Source organism: Chenopodium album, chromosome 7 (genome assembly GCF_948465745.1).
Source record: "Chenopodium album chromosome 7, dcCheAlbu1.1, whole genome shotgun sequence".
Lineage (NCBI taxonomy): Eukaryota > Viridiplantae > Streptophyta > Magnoliopsida > Caryophyllales > Amaranthaceae > Chenopodium > Chenopodium album.
The window spans coordinates 41,049,005-41,068,088 of record NC_137840.1 but is presented as its reverse complement, the minus strand read 5'-3'; the positions used below and the strand labels follow the sequence as shown (position 1 = coordinate 41,068,088).

Below are 19,084 nucleotides of genomic sequence, written 5' to 3'. Positions count from 1 at the left end.
AAAAATTTAGGCATTGGGGCTAAGCTCAAAAAGGAGAAAGGATGGTAAGTAGGTATGAAGATACCCTTAGCATTCCACTTGTGTTTTAGAGAGCTTGTTATGATTAATGTTACATCCTAAACTAGGTTTTCAGGACAATATCGAGTGTTAGAGCTAATGGGAGACTTGTAAAACTTTGCCCTGAGATTTTTGAGGTATCACAAAGTTTAATTTACGCTAACGAATTCTGCCAGTGTTATTTTACTGAAGTTTAAATTTCAAAGTTATGTAGGTTGCTTACTGCTTGCATTCAATAGGATAATTATTTGACTGTGGGCGGGTTAGTTAAAGCTAATGGTGAAGTCTTTGTATATCAAGCAAGGGTTAGGAGTAAGGTTTGTTACTGTTTTATTACATAAGTTTTAAAAATGGTAAGACCATTCATCTCTATGTTGAATGTGGTTGACTAGAAATTTTTGTATTGACATGTATTGCAGACACCAAACTTAATATGTCGTATTGAGACATTTGATAAAATATGTCAGAAGTTTGATAAAACAAGAAAGAAGTGGGTGCACGACATGAGATTTGGGGAACTATTTTACCTAGCATTAAGTATGCAACTTCCTAAACCGCTAGCCTATTAGCTATTGAACCGTGTTGATCCATTAAACAAGATTCTGCTCTCTCCTAATGGTAAGAAGCTAAAGTTATCCCAAAATCAAGTTCATTGGGTCTTAGGCCTTTCAAACAATGACAAAGATGTATAGTTCAAGAAGAGTGTGAATAATAAGTTGCGTCTGAAGGTTGAAGTGTTGTTGAACAAATACGGTCAATCTTGGGAGACCACGAATAAAAAATATAAAGGAAGGGTATATACCGCTAAGGGTATACACGTTAACTCTTGCTTGATGGAACGAGTTAAGGGTAAGTGGGAAGATGATGAGGAAATCGAATTTAGGAAACTATTTCTCTTTTTGTCCTTGCACGTGGTTCTTTGCCCAACGCAATCACCATGATTGTCTTCTGATCTTGTCCCTACACTGACATGTGCATTGGAATTTGATCAATATGACTAGTATAACCTTGTATTAACAAAATTTATGGGTAGTGTCATGAGATTTTAAAAAGGTTTTATGCCACAGGCTATGCTGATGGCAGCGAGGGTTGTTTGTTGTTCATTATTTTTAGTGAACTGATATCGTTCGAAGCATACATTGTGAAATAACTTTCTATCTCGCATAAATAATATACATTTTTGTGTATAGGTTTATTATTTGGACCATTTAAATAGAGACCCTATGAAGTGGTCTATTTATCTAAGGTTAAATGTATGGGATATACAAAACAATTGGTAATAAGAAGTTATGTTCAAGAAGTCCCATGCTTAGGGTTCGAGTAAGTCCTTAACCTAGGGTTGCGTTCCGTTCCGTTTTTGTGTGCAATTCTCTATTTTGATCTGTTTTGCAGTGTGCTTTAAATTCCAATTCCAATTTCTGTAATTATGGAAGACAATTTACTGGAAGAATGGAAGAAACTCCAATTAGCAAAGGAGGAAAGCGCTGTTATTGGGGGCAATTTCGAGGATGAGGGGAACAAATGTTCGAAGACAATCCTTTCGCTTACTCTCATTGGGAAGTTGTTGACTAGCAGACCTTTAAACGTGGAAGCCCTTAAACGAACCCTAACTTCAATCTGGAAACTCAAAGCAGGTATGGCTGTGCGTGTGATTGAGACAAACTTGTTTGCGTTTTAATTTTTCTGTGAAGATGACAAAGTCTGAGTATTGGAAGGCAATCCATGGACTTTTGACAATCAACTTTTGCTCTTGCAAGAGGCGGATGGTGAGAAAAAACCATCTGAAATAGTCTTCTCTCGCTCCCCTTTTTGGATTAGACTCATGAATGTTCCCTTGGGTAGGAGAAATTGTTCCTTTGCCTACGACATTGGAGAGAACCTTGGTGGTTTTTTTTAATATGATGACTCCGATCCTTTGGGTTGGAATGAATATATGCGCATAAAAATTGACCTTGACATAAACAAGCCTTCGAGAAGAGGGTGTACCATTGCCATGACTCATGCTTCGAAGAAATGGTTAGACATAAAGTACGAGAGGTTGGGAGACTTTTGCTTTTTCTGTGGTAAACTGGGACATACTGACCGTGATTGCCAGAACAATATGGTGGATAAGGAGGACTGTGGTGAGATAGTTTATCAATATGGACCTTTTATGAAAGCTTCTCCCTTTACAAGGTTAAAGATTACTTCTACTGAGAAGGAGAAGACTAGGCGATGGATGGAAGGTATACAGACAAAGAAAAATGGTCGAAGGACTTTGTATAATTACCCTGGTGTTGTAAGACTAGGGCCTCCTGGTGTTTCCCGAAAGTTAATCTCTGAGGCAAGTAAAGATCATGAAGGCATGGAGGCTGAGGTGAGCAGTGAGCTTATTGACCATGTTAATCCTGAAAACAAGATGGCGATAATTATTGTAGCTGCTGAACCAGTGGAAGATAAAGGGGAGTGTAGATATGAAGCTGATGGGGTAATGTTGAAATCGGTGGCAGGGGAGTGTGATGCCACTGATATCACTCCAACTCAGGCTGAGTCCAAACCTACCTGTGGAGATGATGACACTGAAGTTTCTCTTCAACCTTCTAATGATCTTAAGATGGTGGATGCAGCTATTGAGGAAATACCCTCATGGAAAAAGTGAAGAAAGATTCCCAGAGCTCCAATGCAAATAAATCAGGAACCTGCCACTAACACCACTCAAAAAAGATATGTTGCTGAAATTGATACTTTAATAGAGGAGGAGGTATTACCATTTGGGAAAAATTCAAAATCTATCCCTGTGGTTTTATCCAATTTCTCTAGTCCGGCGGAGGTTAGCTTGACCCAATCCCACCCTTCCCAATAAGTACTATTTGCTGGAACTGCGGGGGAATGGGCAATCCTCAGTCAGTTTCTACTCTTTTTTTGGTGTTTAGAGAGCCACAAGGGCGGGGCGAGAATCGATCCCGAGACCTCCTAGAATCGGGATGGAAGCTCTAACCACTTGATCAATCCCTCACTCTCTCGGTCGGTTTCTACTCTTAGGAGGATGTGTGCCTCCCTTGCCCCTGAGATTGTCTTCATCTCAGAAACGAAGGTTAACAAAATATGGTGGAGAATCTGAAGACTAGCTTGGGTTTCACTAATACTTTGGGCATGAGTAGTGTTGGGCTTGCTGGTGGATGGTGTGTTTCTGGAGTGATCAAGTGACGTCTTTCTCGATTCGTTCTTTCTCTCAGTATCATGTATATGGCGTTGTAAATAGCACCAAATATGGTAAATGGAGATTTGTTGGTCTTTATGGGTGGCCAGAAAGAGAAAAACAAGCACAAAACTTGGGAACTCATTCACAAGTTACACGATGAAGCCGACAGTCCGATTCTTTTTGGTGGGGATTCAATGAAATTCTCAGTTACGATGAAAGAGAAGGGAACTCTGATTGTGAGCGCAAAGCTATGGTTGGGTTTCGTGAAGTTATGAACAATTGAAACTTGCGAGATTTGGATTTTGACGGCACGTCGTATACTTGGGAGAGAGGAAAGATAGAGGAAACCCGTGTGGGTGAACGGCTTGATCGATTTATTGGGGATCCTGCTTGGTGGTCTTTATTTCCGAGTGCTCGTGTTGAGCAAATTTTTTGATACAAGTCTGATCATTCTCCCATATTCATGGTACCGAAGATTTCTGGTAAAAAGAAGAGGAAGAAAAAGAAAAGAGAGAGAAAGTTCGAAACGAGCTGGTTACTTGACCCTGAATGTGAGAAAGTAGTGCGTGAGAATTGGGTTGGTTCTGCTGGAGTTCCTGTCAGTGATAGGCTTGATAGTATGGTGAATTCGCTTGCTAGCTGGGGTCGAGGAAAGTTTGATGACTAAGGAAAAAAGATTACAGATGCAGAGAAACTTTTAAAAACGGCTCAAGCGTTGGATGTTACAGAGGTAAGTATATCAGAATGTATGCGGTTGGAGAAAATCCTTGACGACCTTCATGATAAGCAGGAAGCCTATTGGTTTATTCTCTACAGAGTTTTAGAGATAAAAGATGGGGATAAAAATACTTCATATTTTCATCACAAGGCATCTCAGAGAAAAATGAAAATTTCTATCAACGGCCTCTATGATAATAGTGGAGAATATCGTGAAGAGGATGAGCAGATTGAAGGCATTGTGGTCGATTTTTTTAATGGCCTATTCTCCTCGAATGCCCCCTCGCACAATGCCAGAAAGACTGTCCTAAATGCTGTTGACCCGGCTATCCCTTCCGAGGTCAATGATGAGCTCCACCGTCCTTTAACAAAGGAGTAAATTTTTGCCGCCCTCTCTCAAATGCACCCGTGCAAAGCCCCCGGTCCGGACAATATGCATGCAATTTTTTATCAAAAGTTCTGTCACATTATTGGCGATGATATTTGACAGGGTAAAGTCGTATCCCCTAATCAAAAGTAATTCCTAAATCCTCTAACTAAAGTAGATAGGGAAGTAGGGTCGATCTCCACAGGGAAACAAGTCTTTTTACTCATAATTAATTATTATAATCTAAATTATCTAAATAACCAATATTTATGTTTGAGTATGAAACTAAACTACAAAGAATAGGAGTAGGGAGAAAATAATATATAAAAGGATCTAGGGCATAGGTTCACCAATAAATAATACTCCAGGGTAAAACATAGTAATCAATCATTGACATTGCATAAATAACATGATTAACAGGCTCTCGCAATTTATTAATCAACATTGATCTAACAGGCTCTCGCAATTTACTAGATCTAAGTTCTTATTGAAAATAGCCTTTAATATCAAATTAACATTTGCTCGATTCATCAAATCAATATTGCTATACTTTTACAAGCCGCAATTGTAAAACATTAAAACAATCCAACAAGAAATTATCATGCAATATCAAAAATCAATAATAGTCAATCATCAATGCATCAATTAACCAGATTGTAAAGGGCTTTCGCTACGTATTATAATCACAGAATTAATCTACCTGTATTAAATCTCATCTCTCGAATCTCGACTTAACCATTTATAAATTAACCTGCCTATTGAAACTAGACCTAAACATCAATTCTCATCTCTCGCGTCTTGAATCAATATTGTCAAACTCATGCATAAAAGATGGGCTAATCTAGTCACAGAGCATTAAATCAATTAATAGGAAATTAATCTAGCATTGATAATTAACAACAACGATTTACCCTTTCATATTATTTATTAGATCCCCATAAATCCTTGAAATAAAACTACTCACACATATTAAAAACTAAAAAAATCAAGGTAATAAAATAAATCATGATGAAAGGAATAAAATAAACAACTAAGATTAAGGGAAGAAGAATCGTTACCAAAATAAATCTGGAATTAAAGGAAGAATTAAGAACAAAAGTTTAGAGAGAATTTAACAGAGAGAAAAATACTAAGTAGAGAGAGAAAATCTAAGAGGGAAAGTCACTAATAATTCCGTACAAAACGTATTTAAACCTCTCCTAAAACAAGAATTAAAACTAAACTAATCAGCTTCTAAGAAAACACGCGCCCGATCGGGCGAAGGGCCGCCCGATCGGGCCCGCCTTTTTTACAATGCCCTTTACTGATGTGCCGCGCCCAATCGAGCTTAGCTCACCCGATCGGGTGCGCCTCTTCCTTGAGGGTCCTTATGCGTGCAGCCGCCCGATCGGGCGTATGCTTGCCCGATCGAGCCCGGTCTTCTTGTTCGAGGCTTGAATTTCGATTGGGCTAGATCTCTCGACCCAATCCGGATTTCCTCTCGGGTCTCGAATACTTGGTCCAATTGCCTCGTCATCCCAATTACCAAGCCCTTAATCACCGGCTCTCACCGATCCTGGGCTCCAAAAGTGGTCGTGCCCTTTTGGCTTCCGTAGTCGATTCAATAAAGCCCGGGAAAATGCTGCAATAGTGCAATTTCCTGTAAAATACAACTAAAACTACGAAAACACTAGAACACACAAATTAGTAATAAAAGTGGCCCGAAAGAGCCAAAAACACTACTAATAACGACCAAGGGACGGGGACAAAAACACTATATAAACTAGACATATCAAACTCCCCAAAGCCAAACCTTTGCTTGTCTCTAAGCAAAGATCTCATCAATGAACATATAAAACATACTTCACCCTAATAATTAAATCAAAAACCAACGATTCAAGGCAAATCTTATGAACACGCTTCAACATCAATCAATCTTATTCATCTAATCACCCTTCCTCCCCAACAATTGTCAAGTAGAGCAAACCACAAGAGCATATAGAATTCAAGACTAGTGCTCACACACTCAACTCTCATTTATATGGCGAGTAAAGGATGTACTCGATCGCTCTCCATCCAACCCCTTTATGTGAACAATGCCCTCCCAACTCACATTCTCGGGTGTATAAAAACATTAAACGCTCATCCTACTAGTCGACTCGAAATATGCCAAGTCATAACTTGCATTGGTAAACAACACTTTCACATTTACATAACTTCTATGCACAAGGTCGGAAGGTCTTTAAAGCTTGTAATGTAAGGCTAGGGTAAAGGTAGGATAAATTTGGGATTATGTGAGAGAAAAGCTATGCATTAAGGGAGCCAAATCCTAGTAAAACCCATGATTAAATTAAATGATGATCACACATCTCCATCAACATAACTAACTCCAACAAAAACCACCAAATACAACTTAAATCATCATAAACAATCCCAACACTCACATTAATCACTCATAAAAATATGATAATGAACTTTGAGTGAAAAACAAACTTTGAACTCATTCTTTATTACTCTTTTTCAAACTTGAATTTTTCTCTTTTTTTTCTTCTTTAGAACAACCTTCAAATAGAACATTTGAGCATTAATAAATTTTTCTTTTGCTTTTTTATTTTCTTTTTAACTCATATTGGAATTTTCAACTTTGAACACAACATCAATATTTTCCAATCAAAAATCAAAGAACAATCACTCTTCTTTTATTCCCACATTGTGCAAACAATGTGCACACCACAACTCCCTCACCTCACCAACTAATAGCTCCCCCAAGCCAAGCTTGGGACTAGTAACCAATGGGGCTCATATAGGCTCGTAATGTGGCTAAATAAATAATAAAAGGGCACAAGCAACAACATGGGTAACAAGAAGGGAACAAATGTGTCTAAATACTCTGAAGACTACCTAAAATAATGAACGCCTTCGTCCTTCTCATGTGCATAATAATAAGTCATGAAACACTACTCATAGTTGCAAATCAATACTCAAATTCATTGACATACCAGGAATTATGGAACTATCACACATTCCTTACCAAATCAACTAGTCAAGCACTATATTCACATATAGTTGGACAAAATTGACGCATGTTTAGGAATCCAAGCAATCAAACTTCAAATCATGACCAACAAATCCACAATATCATTATCAATAACCAAGAATCAAAACAAATTTTTCTCAAGTTCGGGGCACAGGGAAGTATGGTTCATAATTCATTGGAACGTATTTTTGAATTTTTTTTATTTTTGAATTTTTTTTATTTTTTTGTATTTTTCATATATAAGAAAGCAATAAAAACTACACTAGGAAAGCAAATAAAAACTATACTAGAAAGCAAATAAAGAGAGAAAAGGAAGAGAATTACCAAGTGAAAGAACACCCCCCCAAGCCAAATCAAGCAATGCCCTCATTGACTTGGGAGAGTAGCCTACTCCTCATCCTCATCCATCCTCGAATAGCCCCCGCCGTGGCTAGAGCCACCACCTCCATACCTCGAACCACCTGCAAAGTAGTTAGGGTCCATATTCCTCCCAATCCCACCAAAAGGTACATCAGTCCCATAACCATGGACAGATGAGTAGTCGACGTAGGTACCAAAGGCACTTGGGTTCGTATATCCACCCTGCGGATATTGGAACCAATCAGGGACAAGTGAATCGGGGGGAATAGCCCCCCGACGGGCGTAGTCATCATACATGGGGTATAAACCCCTCCCTAGGTTCCTCTCCACATGACCTACCCTTCTATCTAGAGACCCTACTCTAGAATCCAAATCCCTAACAAAACCCTCAACTCTCCCTTGCCCTGTCTCAATCCTATCCAATTGGCTCCTAAAAGCCGAGAAGTCATAAGGGGCGTTAGGGTCTATGTTGTAGTTGGTAGAGGAAGTGGGAATATCGTATGTAAAGGGTTAAGGTGGTGGATAACATGGTGAATGGTGAGGAGGTGAGAGGTCAATGGGAGAGTGATGGGGTTGAGGTGAAGGGTGAGGTGGTTGCACCTCGCCTTGACCGTTGAGCTCAAAAGTGTAAGAAGGCTTCCCCTTCTCAAATTTGGTCAAGGTGGGGTGGGGTAAAGTGAAAGCATTATCTCTCCTACCCGATTCCCGTTGAATCACCCACCAAGTATCCCCTCCTATGACATTAACCCAATTAAGGCTACCTAGATAGGGTAGGTCCATAAGAGTTGGCCCGGCTACCTTACCATCATCGTTAGGGACAAAGCTAAGGTGTTTGGCCGCTATATGTGTAACTAGGCCACCAAAGTAAATGGGTACCCTAGACCTACCCGCCTCGGCCGCATTGGCCACCCGTTGGAAGTGGTTGGCCATTTTGTGGACTATATTGAGTTTTTCACTCCTAGGGATCATGTATGACCCTAGTAATTCAAGCTCATCCCGCCTAACATTTGCGGGTTCATGCCTTCCAAAAATGGTAAGGCCGACAAACCGTTGCCAAATCTTTGGCACGGGATGTTGTATCCAAGTACCTTTAGCATGTTGGAGGTTCAATTTGGGATTCCCCGTAAGGGTTTGGTAGACAACGACAATGTTTTCTTGGGGTGGTTCAAGAGGCCTATCCGATTTCAACTCAAAAATTTTACCAAACTCTTTCAAAGTCAATCTAATATCATTATTGAATAACCGAAATTGAACATGAGAAATTAAGGCATTTGATTTTATGACATTAAAACTAGAAACAAATTCTAAGGTTAAATAATCATAAGGTATTGTAATGCATGTTAAAGAAACCGCTCATGCCAACTCCTTTGAATAATTTATCCACATGCTTATCAATTCCTAGTCTAATGAGGGTAGGGTGATGAATGAAACGAGTGGGAATTACCTGCCTCGTAATGAGGTTAAGCATCCTCTGTTTTTACTCTTGGGTGGTGATGACCACCCTCTCCCATCCCGCAATTTGTAAGTCCGGGTCAATTCTCGCCTCTTGGTTCCTTGAGCCTTCGCCCCTCACCGTTCTTGACCTCTTGAAAGACATTGATGGTGTAAAGAATAGGAATTTAGTGGTTTCTCTCTCTTAGGGTTTAGAAAAAGTTGAGAGAAAATGGTAAAAATTAGGTTTAGATTGCAGAGAAAGGTGAAAGGATTAGAAATATGTAAAAAATTTTGAGTTTTGATGGAAGGATAGGAGAGGATCTTGAAGAATAAGTGGTTTGAAGGTATAAAAATGGAGGTTTTAGAGAGAGAAAGTAAAGTGGAAGAAGATGAAGTAAGGAGGAAATGAGGAAAGAAAGGAGAAGAAAAGTATAAGGGACGGCCAAAAATAGGCGCGCCCGATCAGGCAAGCCTCGCCCGATCGGGCGATAATTGTTATTCCAGAATCGCAGTTGCGCGCCCGATCGGCCGAGCTCCGCTCGATCGGGCGCGAACACGAATGAAAAATTTGCCCTATGGCTCGCCCGACATATCTTTTCCTCCACTCGATTTGTGCCCGATCGGGCAAGCTCGCCCGATCGGGCGAGGGTTGCTCGACTGTTCAGCTCACCCTGCACGCCCGATCAGGCAAGCTCCGCCCGATCGGGCTTGTGCCCGGTCAGATTTCCTTACCTTTTCTTCGTCTTCAAATTTTTCTAAGTCTTTTGACCTCTTAATCCTATGCCTGTTAAAAAACACTTATAAATGGTAAAGTTTCACTCTCCTCGCCTCTCAAAATAAAAATTATAGAAAAGGAGAAATAGTACAGAAAGCAAGAGATACGGGTTGCTTCCCGCAAAGCGCTGGTTTATCTAGGTCCCGCACGACCGTCTTACCAAGTACAAAATCTAGGACCCTTGGCCTAACGCTTGATCGGGTGGTTTCTCACCCGGTCTAGCGATGTTTAGGATGCGATGCGGCTTCCTCACATAACCTGTGGGACGCCAAGTCGCCTTATCTGGTGGATCCTCCTTGACTTAGACTGGGGATCTTCAATGCTACGCACTAAAAATACTTCTTTGATTGAGGATTGCTTCAAATTATCATTGCATTCAACACTTGCAACTCGATATGGCGGAACACTTACCGTAGGCTCGATTCGCACAACTTGCTCGATCGGTTCCACTTTTTCATCCTCAAAACCAAGACCAACATTGTAGAGTGCTCTTTCTATTGCATCGACTTCCTTCTGCCATTTGTCTATCTCATCTAAAAAAGATGCAACGCAAGATACCGCCTCTAAGGGATCTTTTTCAAGAGCTTGGGGCTTGTTAGAATAATTTACAACCACATTAACACTGAAACATTTCTCCTCAGTCATGGAGCTTTTACGGGCATTATTCAGATTAAAATTAACTTTATCATCTGCTACTGATAGTGTTAACTTATCACTTCTTACATCTATGACTGCTCCTACAGTGTTAAGGAATGGTCTACCTAAAATAATTGGGGTTTTCATATCCTCAGCCATATCAAGAACAACAAAATCCACAGGTATATAAAATTTACCTACTCTAATGAAGACATCCTCTAAAAAACCTAAGGGGTATTTGAAAGAGCGGTCGGCCATTTGTAGAGTTATATTGGTAGCTTTTAACTTACCCATATTCAACTTAGAACACACAGATAATGGCATGACGCTAACACTAGCACCCAAATCACATAGTGCATTCTCAATCAAGAGATTGCCAATATGACAAGGGATAGAAAAACTACCCGGATCTTTTAATTTAGGCGGAGACTTATTTAGAAGTACGACACTACACTCTGCAGTGAAAGCTACGGTCTCTACCTCACTAATAGACCTTTTTCTCGTCAATATTTCTTTCATAAATTTTGCATATGAGGGGATTTGTGTGATCAATTAAGTAAAGGGGATTGTTACCTTCAAATCTTTAACCACCTCCAGGAACTTACCAAACTGCTTATCCAAATTTGTCTTCAATTGACGATTGGGGAAAGGAAGTTTGATGATTGGCTTTGGAGCATTCTTATTCTTGTCTGGAGTAGCCACCTTCTCTGGAGTTGTACCCTGCAATGTAGAATTAGATATGTTAGTATTATCCTTTAGCCCTGCAGGGCTATCAACTACATTGTTTGGTTTAATGGAATAAACATTAACATTATTTAATAAAACGGGTTCATCAACTCTGGGCATAGAGGGCCCTTCATAGTTCGAACCACTCCTTAGAGTAATTGAAAATGCTTGATCCGTAGGCCTTGTAGGCTGTGTCGGCAAGGCTCCCTGTTGGCGGGCTTGTAGAGTAGCGGAGAGTTGCGCAATTTGATTATCTACAATTTTATTATGCGCTAAAATTTGATCAATTGTCGCATCTCTGCTCTCCATGTGCTTTTGCATATTGACCAACATTGCTCTAGTTTCCGCCAGAGAAGGGTCGGAAGATGAGGGGGGTTGTTGTGGTTGATTCTTCTGGCTAGCATTGGGATGATAATATTTCTGTTGTTGTTGCTGTGGCGCCTGTGGTTCTTGTGGTGGTGGATTTTGAACATTAGTGCTCCGGTAGGAAAGGTATGGATGATTCTGATACCCAAGATTGTAAGTGTTGGAGTATGGGTTATTCTGCCTATAAGCTTGGAAGGCATTAACTTGATCCACGGAACTCCTGCAATCCTGCTCCCAATAACGTACAATACCACAATTTTTACAGAAAGCCTCATTAGAATTATTATTAACTGTAGAAATATTGGCTACATTAGCAGTACTCAAATTATCTAATTTTTGGCAAATGGAGGTCAGTTGAGCTAGCAAAAAGGATACAGAGTCGACGCTATGCTTCCCCTTGTTAGCAAATCCTCTGGGATTCCCATATTGGGAATTGTGTATCGCCATATCTTCAATAACCTGACCTGCATCATCAACATTAAGATTCATAAATCTCCTACTAGCTGCAGAGTCTAAAATTATTCTAGAGGAATTTCCAATGCCGTTATAAAAGGCTTGGATTAACTGCCATTGCGCTAAATTATGGTGAGGGCATTCTCTTTGTAAGTCCTTGAACCTCTCCTAAGCCTCATATAAAGACTCATCGGCTTCTTGGGCAAAGTTCTGAATCGCACTCCGTAGTACTGCTGTTCTCTCTGCAAGATAATACTTGTTATAGAAATTTAAAACAAGAGTTTCCCAGTCAGTTATACCAAGTGTAGTTCTATTTACGCCATTAAACCACAATTTAGCTTTTCCAGTTAAAGAGAAAGGGAAGAGAATCTCCCTGATTTGGTCTTGAGTGACCCCGGCTTGCCTGATGGTGTTGCAATATTGACAATAGTTGACAATGTGAAGATTCGGGTCTTCACCCTTGGCTCCACTCAATTGTTTCTTCTCTATCATCGTTATAAATTGAGGTTTGATTTCAAATTGAACCCCATTAAGAGCCGGAGTAGGGGTGAGATGTGGAAAATCCGTAAGCTTTGGTTGTGAATAATCACTAAGCTTCTTTGGAGTCGTCATCTCTGATTCTGTGTCTGATGATGCCTCTAAATCGCTAGAATCAATTGGAGGATCGCTGTGATTATTGTTATTATCACCAGAATCCGCCAGGATTTGCTTGTAGAAATTTTTCTGTCTATGGAAGGAACGTTCGATCTCAGGATCGAATGGGATATAACCTGATCTGGAACACCTGGGCATAAACAAAAACTAGAAGAAAAAATGAGATTTGTCTTAGAGAACTAACGCTCTCTGAGACAAAGGAGAAATAATCTAGACTACAAAAACAACCAGAAATAAAAATAAAACCGTTTCCCCGGCAACGACGCCAAATTTTGACAGGGTAAAGTCGTATCCCTTAATTAAAAGTAATTCCTAAATCCTCTAACTAAAGTAGATATGGAAGTAGGGTCGATCTCCACGGGGAAACAAATCTTTTTACTCCTAATTAATTATTATAATCTAAATTATCTAAGTAACCAATATTTATGTTTGACTATGAAACTAAACTACAAAGAATAGGAGTAGGGAGAAAACAATATATAAAAGGATCTAGGGCATAGGTTCACCAATAAATAATACTCCAGGGTAAAAAATAGTAATCAATCATTGACATTGCATAAATAACATGATTAACAGGCCCTCGCAATTTATTAATCAACATAGATCTAATAGGCTCTCGCAATTTACTAGATCTAAGTTCTTATTGAAAATAGCCTTTAATATCAAATTAACATCTGCTCGATTCATCAATTCAATATTGCTATACTTTTATAAGCCGCAATTGTAAAACATTAAAACAATCCAACAAGAAATTATCATGCAATATCAAAAATCAATAATAGTCAATCATCAATGCATCAATTAACCAGATTGTAAAGGGCTTTCGCTACGTATTTTAATCACGGAATTAATCTACCGGTATTAAATCTCATCTCTCGAATCTCGACTTAACCATTTATAAATTAACCTGTCTATTGAAACTAGACCTAAACATCAATTCTCATCTCTCGCATCTTGAATCAATATAGTCAAACTCATGAATAAAAGATAGGCCTAATCTAGTCACAGAGCATTAAATTAATCAATAAGAAATTAATCTAGCAGTGATAATTAACAACAACGATTTACCCCTTCATATTATTTGTTAGATCCCCATAAACCCTAGAAATAAAACTACTCACACATATTAAAAACTAAACAAATCAAGTGAATAAAATAAATCATGATGAAAGGAATAAAATAAACAACTAAGATTAAGGGAAGAAGAATCGTTACCAAAATAAATCTAGAATTAAAGGTAGAATTAAGAACAAAAGTTTAGAGAGAATTTAAGAGAGAGAAAAATACTAAGTAGTGAGAGAAAGTCTAAGAGGAAAGGTCACTAATAATTCCGTACAAAACGTATTTAAACCTCTCCTAAAACAAGAATTAAAACTAAACTAATCAACTTCTAAGAAAACACGCGCCCGATCGGGCGAAGGGCCGCCCGATCGGGCCCGCCTTTTTTACAATGCCCTTTACTGATGTGCCGCGCCCGATCGAGCTTAGCTCACCCGATCGGGCGCGCCTCTTCCTTGAGGGTCCTTATGCGCGCAGCCGCCCGATCGGGCGTATGCTTGCCCGATCAGGCCCGGTCTTCTTCTTCGAGGCTTGAACTTTGATTGGGCTAGATCTCTCAGCCCAATTTGGATTTTCTCTCGGGTCTCGAATACTTGGTCCAAATGCCTCGTGATCCAAATTACTGAGCCCTTAATCACCGGCTCTCACCGATCATGGGCTTCAAAATTGGTCGTGTCCTTCTGGCTTCCGTAGTCGATCCAATAAAGCCCGGGAAAATGCTCCAAGAGTGCAATTTCCTGTAAAATACAACTGAAACTACGAAAACACTAGAACACACAAATTAGTAATAAAAGTGGCCCGAAAGAGCCAAAAACACTACTAATAACGACCAAGGGACGGGGATAAAAACACTATATAAACTAGACATTTCAGTATTTCTAATTTTGTGTGTAGTATCTTGCATGGTCATAGGTCTCCGAGTAGTATTAATAAGACCAATGTGGCTTTGATCCCCAAAGTTAATGATCCAAAATTAATTTCTGAATTTCGTCCTATCTCCTTATGTAATGTGCTTTATAAGTTAGCATCAAAGGCAATTGTTATGTGTCTTAAAAATATTCTCCCTTGATTTCGGAGAATCAGAGTGCTTTTGTGCCGGGAAGACTAATTACGGATAATTCACTAATTGCCTTAGAGATTTTCCATACCATGAAAAAAAGGAGTAAAGGAAGGAAGGGTACTATAGGGCTCAAACTCGACATGAGTAAGGCCTACGATAGAGTTGAATGGTCTTTTCTGCTGGATTTGCTTCTCAAATTTGGTTTTGCTACGACTTAGGTCAATTTGGTCATGGAATGTGTCTCCACTGTCTCTTATTCTTTCATAATTAATGGCTTTCGTAGTGGTTCTGTAACTCCCTCAAGGGGCCTCAGACAAGGTGACCCACTGTCTCCTTATCTCTTTATTCTGGTGACCGACGCTTTTTCGGGTCTAATTTGAAAAGCGGTTTCTGATCATGTTCTACATGGGGCTAAGGCAAGAATTGGCTTTGCTGTATCTCATCTCCTTTTTGCAGATGACAGTTTGCTTTTTGTAAGAGCCAACCGATGGGAATGCTCTAAAATCGTTGATATTCTCAACTTATATGAAGCAAGATTCGGATAGAAAATTAATTATGAGAAATCGGAGGTCTCTTTCAACAAAGGCGTGAGTGAGTCAAAGCAAGAGAAATTGATTGAGCTTTTACAAATGAAGAAGGTTGATAGGCATGAGAAGTATTTAGGCATTCCCACGATTATTGGGAGATCTAAACGCGTTATTTTTAATGCTTTGAAGGATCGTTTGTGGAAAAAGATGCAAGGTTGGAAGGAAAAACTCCTCTCTAGGGCCGGGAAGGAAATCCTCATCAAATCGGTTATTGAAGCTATACCTACTTACTTGATGGGGGTCTATCGTATTCCCTCGAGTGTTATTGATGATATTCGCTCAATGACTGGCCGATTTTGGTGGGGTCACTCGGATGGTAGAAAGAAAGTGCATTGGGTAAATTGGAACGTATTGTGTGCTCCTAAATGTATTGGGGGAATGGGCTTTAGAGACATGAATGTTTTTAACATTTCTCTCCTTGGGAAGCAGGCTTGGCGTTTATTTAAGCATCCCACATCTCTCCTAAGCAGAGTTATGGCCGCGAAATATTTCCCTCGGTCTGATTTCTTGCATTCGTCTTTGGGGCTGGCTGGCAGCTATTCGTGGTCAAGTATTTGGTCCTCAAAGTCTCTTTTGAAGGAGGGCCTCATTTGGAGAGTGGGGGATGGTGCCCATATTAATATATTGAATGATGTATGGGTTGCAGATAATCAAGGAGGCCGCATCACTTCTCATAGATTGAATGGGTTGGAGCTAGTTCAGGACCTCATTGATTGTGATTCAAGGGAATGGAATTATGATCTTATTGCAGCAAACTTCAATGACAGAGACTTAAAATGCATACTCTCCATTCCCCTTAGTTTGAGAGCCCCCTCTGATTAGTTAACATGGGCTTTCTTTAAGAGTGGAGAGTACTTAGTCAAGACAACTTATTTCCTTGGTAAATCTTGTAACTTAAGACGGGTTTCACAAAGCTTGGATGATCATTTGGGGGCTTAACATTACCCCGAAAATTAGACACTTCCTTTGGAGAGTTTGCACTGGCACGCTTGCTGTTCGTTCATATTTAAAGTATAGAAATATGTCTGAATCGAATATTTTCCCTTGGTGCTTGAACAATGTGAAGACTGTTTGTCATGCCTTATTTGATTGTGAGGCTGTGAAAGATCTATGGAGAGAGGTGGGCTGTGATAATCTGCCATGGGACTTAAACTCATCCTTCCCTGATCTGATTGTTGACTGGAAGGATCACTCCTTGTCCACATTGAGTGTTTGTGCTATCTTGCTGTGGCAAATCTGGAATAGGCGTAATGACTTGGTTTTTAACAAACTGAATGTCTCGCATTTATCTGTTGCTGAACGAACAAAGAGGCTAGCTGCTGACATTAATCTTTACGCTGAGAAAGTGTATGGGGGTATAAGGTCAGCTAATGTGTGTAATAGCCCCAAGGTGTGGAAGGCTCCACCAATGGATGTTGTGAAAGTTAACTGTGATGCTTTAGTCGATGCGGCTGGATGGATTGGTACGGGTGTCGTGGCTACAGACCATTCTGGTACGGTGATTTTTTCATCTACAAGGAGGGTACGGGGTTTTTTGGAGCTTATCATTGCTGAAGGTAAAGTCTTGGTACGCTGTCAAGTTAACTAGAAATTTTGGACTTAAAAATGTGATATTTGAGTCTGATAACTAATCCATCGTCACGAAGCTTTCCAAGACGGACATCCACTTAACCGACCTTGATTCGATCCTTGAAGATATATTTTTTTTCTCCCGTAGTTTTGATTTTGTTTTTTGGTCTCATGTAAGGAGAGATGGGGATTTTGTGGCCCATCATCTCGCTAAGCTCATTCCGTTCGGTCATGAACAAGTGTTGGTAAATCATGTTCCTTGTGAGATTTCCCCTTATGTTTTGATGGACAATATGTCCTTGAATTAATATAATTGGCTTCTGATTGTTCTTAAAAAAAATACAAAACATTAACGATGCTGCCAAGGTTGATCGTCTCTTTGCGAACAGTTATTACGGAAAGCTGGGGGTAAGTAACGATATATTTACCTCACTCGTGTGGTAAGTAATTCTTCACTGTTATTGGAATTAAACTAATGTTTGTGTCCATGCTTAGATGTTGGATGTGGCGTACAGGGAAAAACGTCCCAGGGATTCCCGGGATATTTAAGGCCCTTTTACCGGTGCTCATTTTCTAGTAAACACTGGTAATCGCAAGTAATTGTAAATATGTTTTCTGATATTAATGATTTTGTGGTTTGATACGTACTCGACTGTCACCAGGTATGTGCTTTTCAATCAGTGGAAACGTCGCATGTGAAGCCTAGAAGGAAAAGGAGACCGAATCGCACTGGGGAACCCTGGTTTGCAAATTGTATCGCTCCTATAAAGGGGAATTTTGGTGTAGACATAGATATGCCAATTCAAGAGGAAGAACTTCATGATGATTCTATGTCTGCGGCTGGTAAGTCCACTCGTACTTTGATTTGGTAGGTTTGATTAGTAAACAGTGTAGTCAGTTAGTTGTGACTCCGTGATTAGCGGCATTATACTCTACAAAACGATAATTACATTTGTTTGATCAGTGGCATTGTACTCTACAAAACAAGAATTACATTTGTTTGATTAGCAGCATTGTACTGTACAAAACGAGAATTATTTATTACCTTTTTATAGTCACTGGTTTAGTTGAGACTCAATAATCTATATGAGCCTAGGCACATCTACTTTCTTCTGGGCTAATGTTACCCACTATAGGGCCCACGTATTTAAAGCAAATTAAGAAGATAACTCCTCTTAATTCTAAATTTTCATTTTTGTTTCTTTCTTTACTATGAAAATGGCTAGTGGTTTAATTACTATGATGTCTTGTTGTGTCTACTAAGGAATTGCATAGCCTTGCTAGATGATAATTAGAATGCCTCTTTTTCTGCTTTATTTTTGCCAATCCTATTCAGAGACAAAAACTACTATACTAGCAGAGTTGGGAAATTTTGAACCTTGAACCTGCCTTTCATATACTAAAGTTCATCAACCCTATTATTATGTAACACAACTTTCATGAACCCATAGTTGTTTTGCTCCACCTACAATCTTCATTCCCTTTATCTTCTACCCTTCTTTAATTAAAATGAGGTTGACACAAGTTGAGACCAATTAAAACAATTGACGTGGTTACAATGTAGATGTAACTCATTGAATTTGGTAAAGAAACGAATTAGGTAACCTTAACCATTTTGAAGAATTTTAAGCTATCAATTACAGTGCAACATAAAAGTTTTTTAGAATGTTACAAAGGTAATTAAGTAAAAGGAGGTTTGAAATGAACAAATGGAAGACAAAATGAACAGGCTAGTAAGGCTTCAACTCTAAATGATGACAGGAAGAAAAAGCATTCTATTAAGTATCCATTACATAACTATGATACTCATGTAACCAAACTATAAGGTCAGACTACTGAATACAAGCTTTTCTCACAACAGAAGATAATCGATTTCCAAACAAATTTAAAGAAAAATGACACAAACGATTGAGGGTTAGGATATCGTTGACAATTTTGACGCAAACCTTCTCCAAATAGAAGCTTCAAACATATTCAAATAAAACTACGCCGCTTCCATTTAGATATGATTTCTCTAAAACTAATAAAAACCACCCCCTATGCTTTTTCTGTAAAACTAATCAAGAC

The 19,084-nt window shown here is 39.3% G+C and overlaps 1 non-coding gene and 1 pseudogene across 1 annotated transcript; both read left to right on the top strand.

Moving 5' to 3' along the window:
* Positions 1–12,212: 12,212 nt before the first annotated feature.
* LOC145641211 (small nucleolar RNA R71) lies at positions 12,213–12,319 on the top strand. The gene has a single exon (XR_014115272.1). It is a non-coding gene; the product is annotated as a small nucleolar RNA R71 (small nucleolar RNA).
* A 3,171-nt stretch (positions 12,320–15,490) lies between these two features.
* On the top strand, positions 15,491–16,270 carry LOC145640193 (putative mitochondrial protein AtMg00310 pseudogene; annotated as a pseudogene).
* The last annotated feature ends 2,814 nt before the right edge of the window (positions 16,271–19,084 follow it).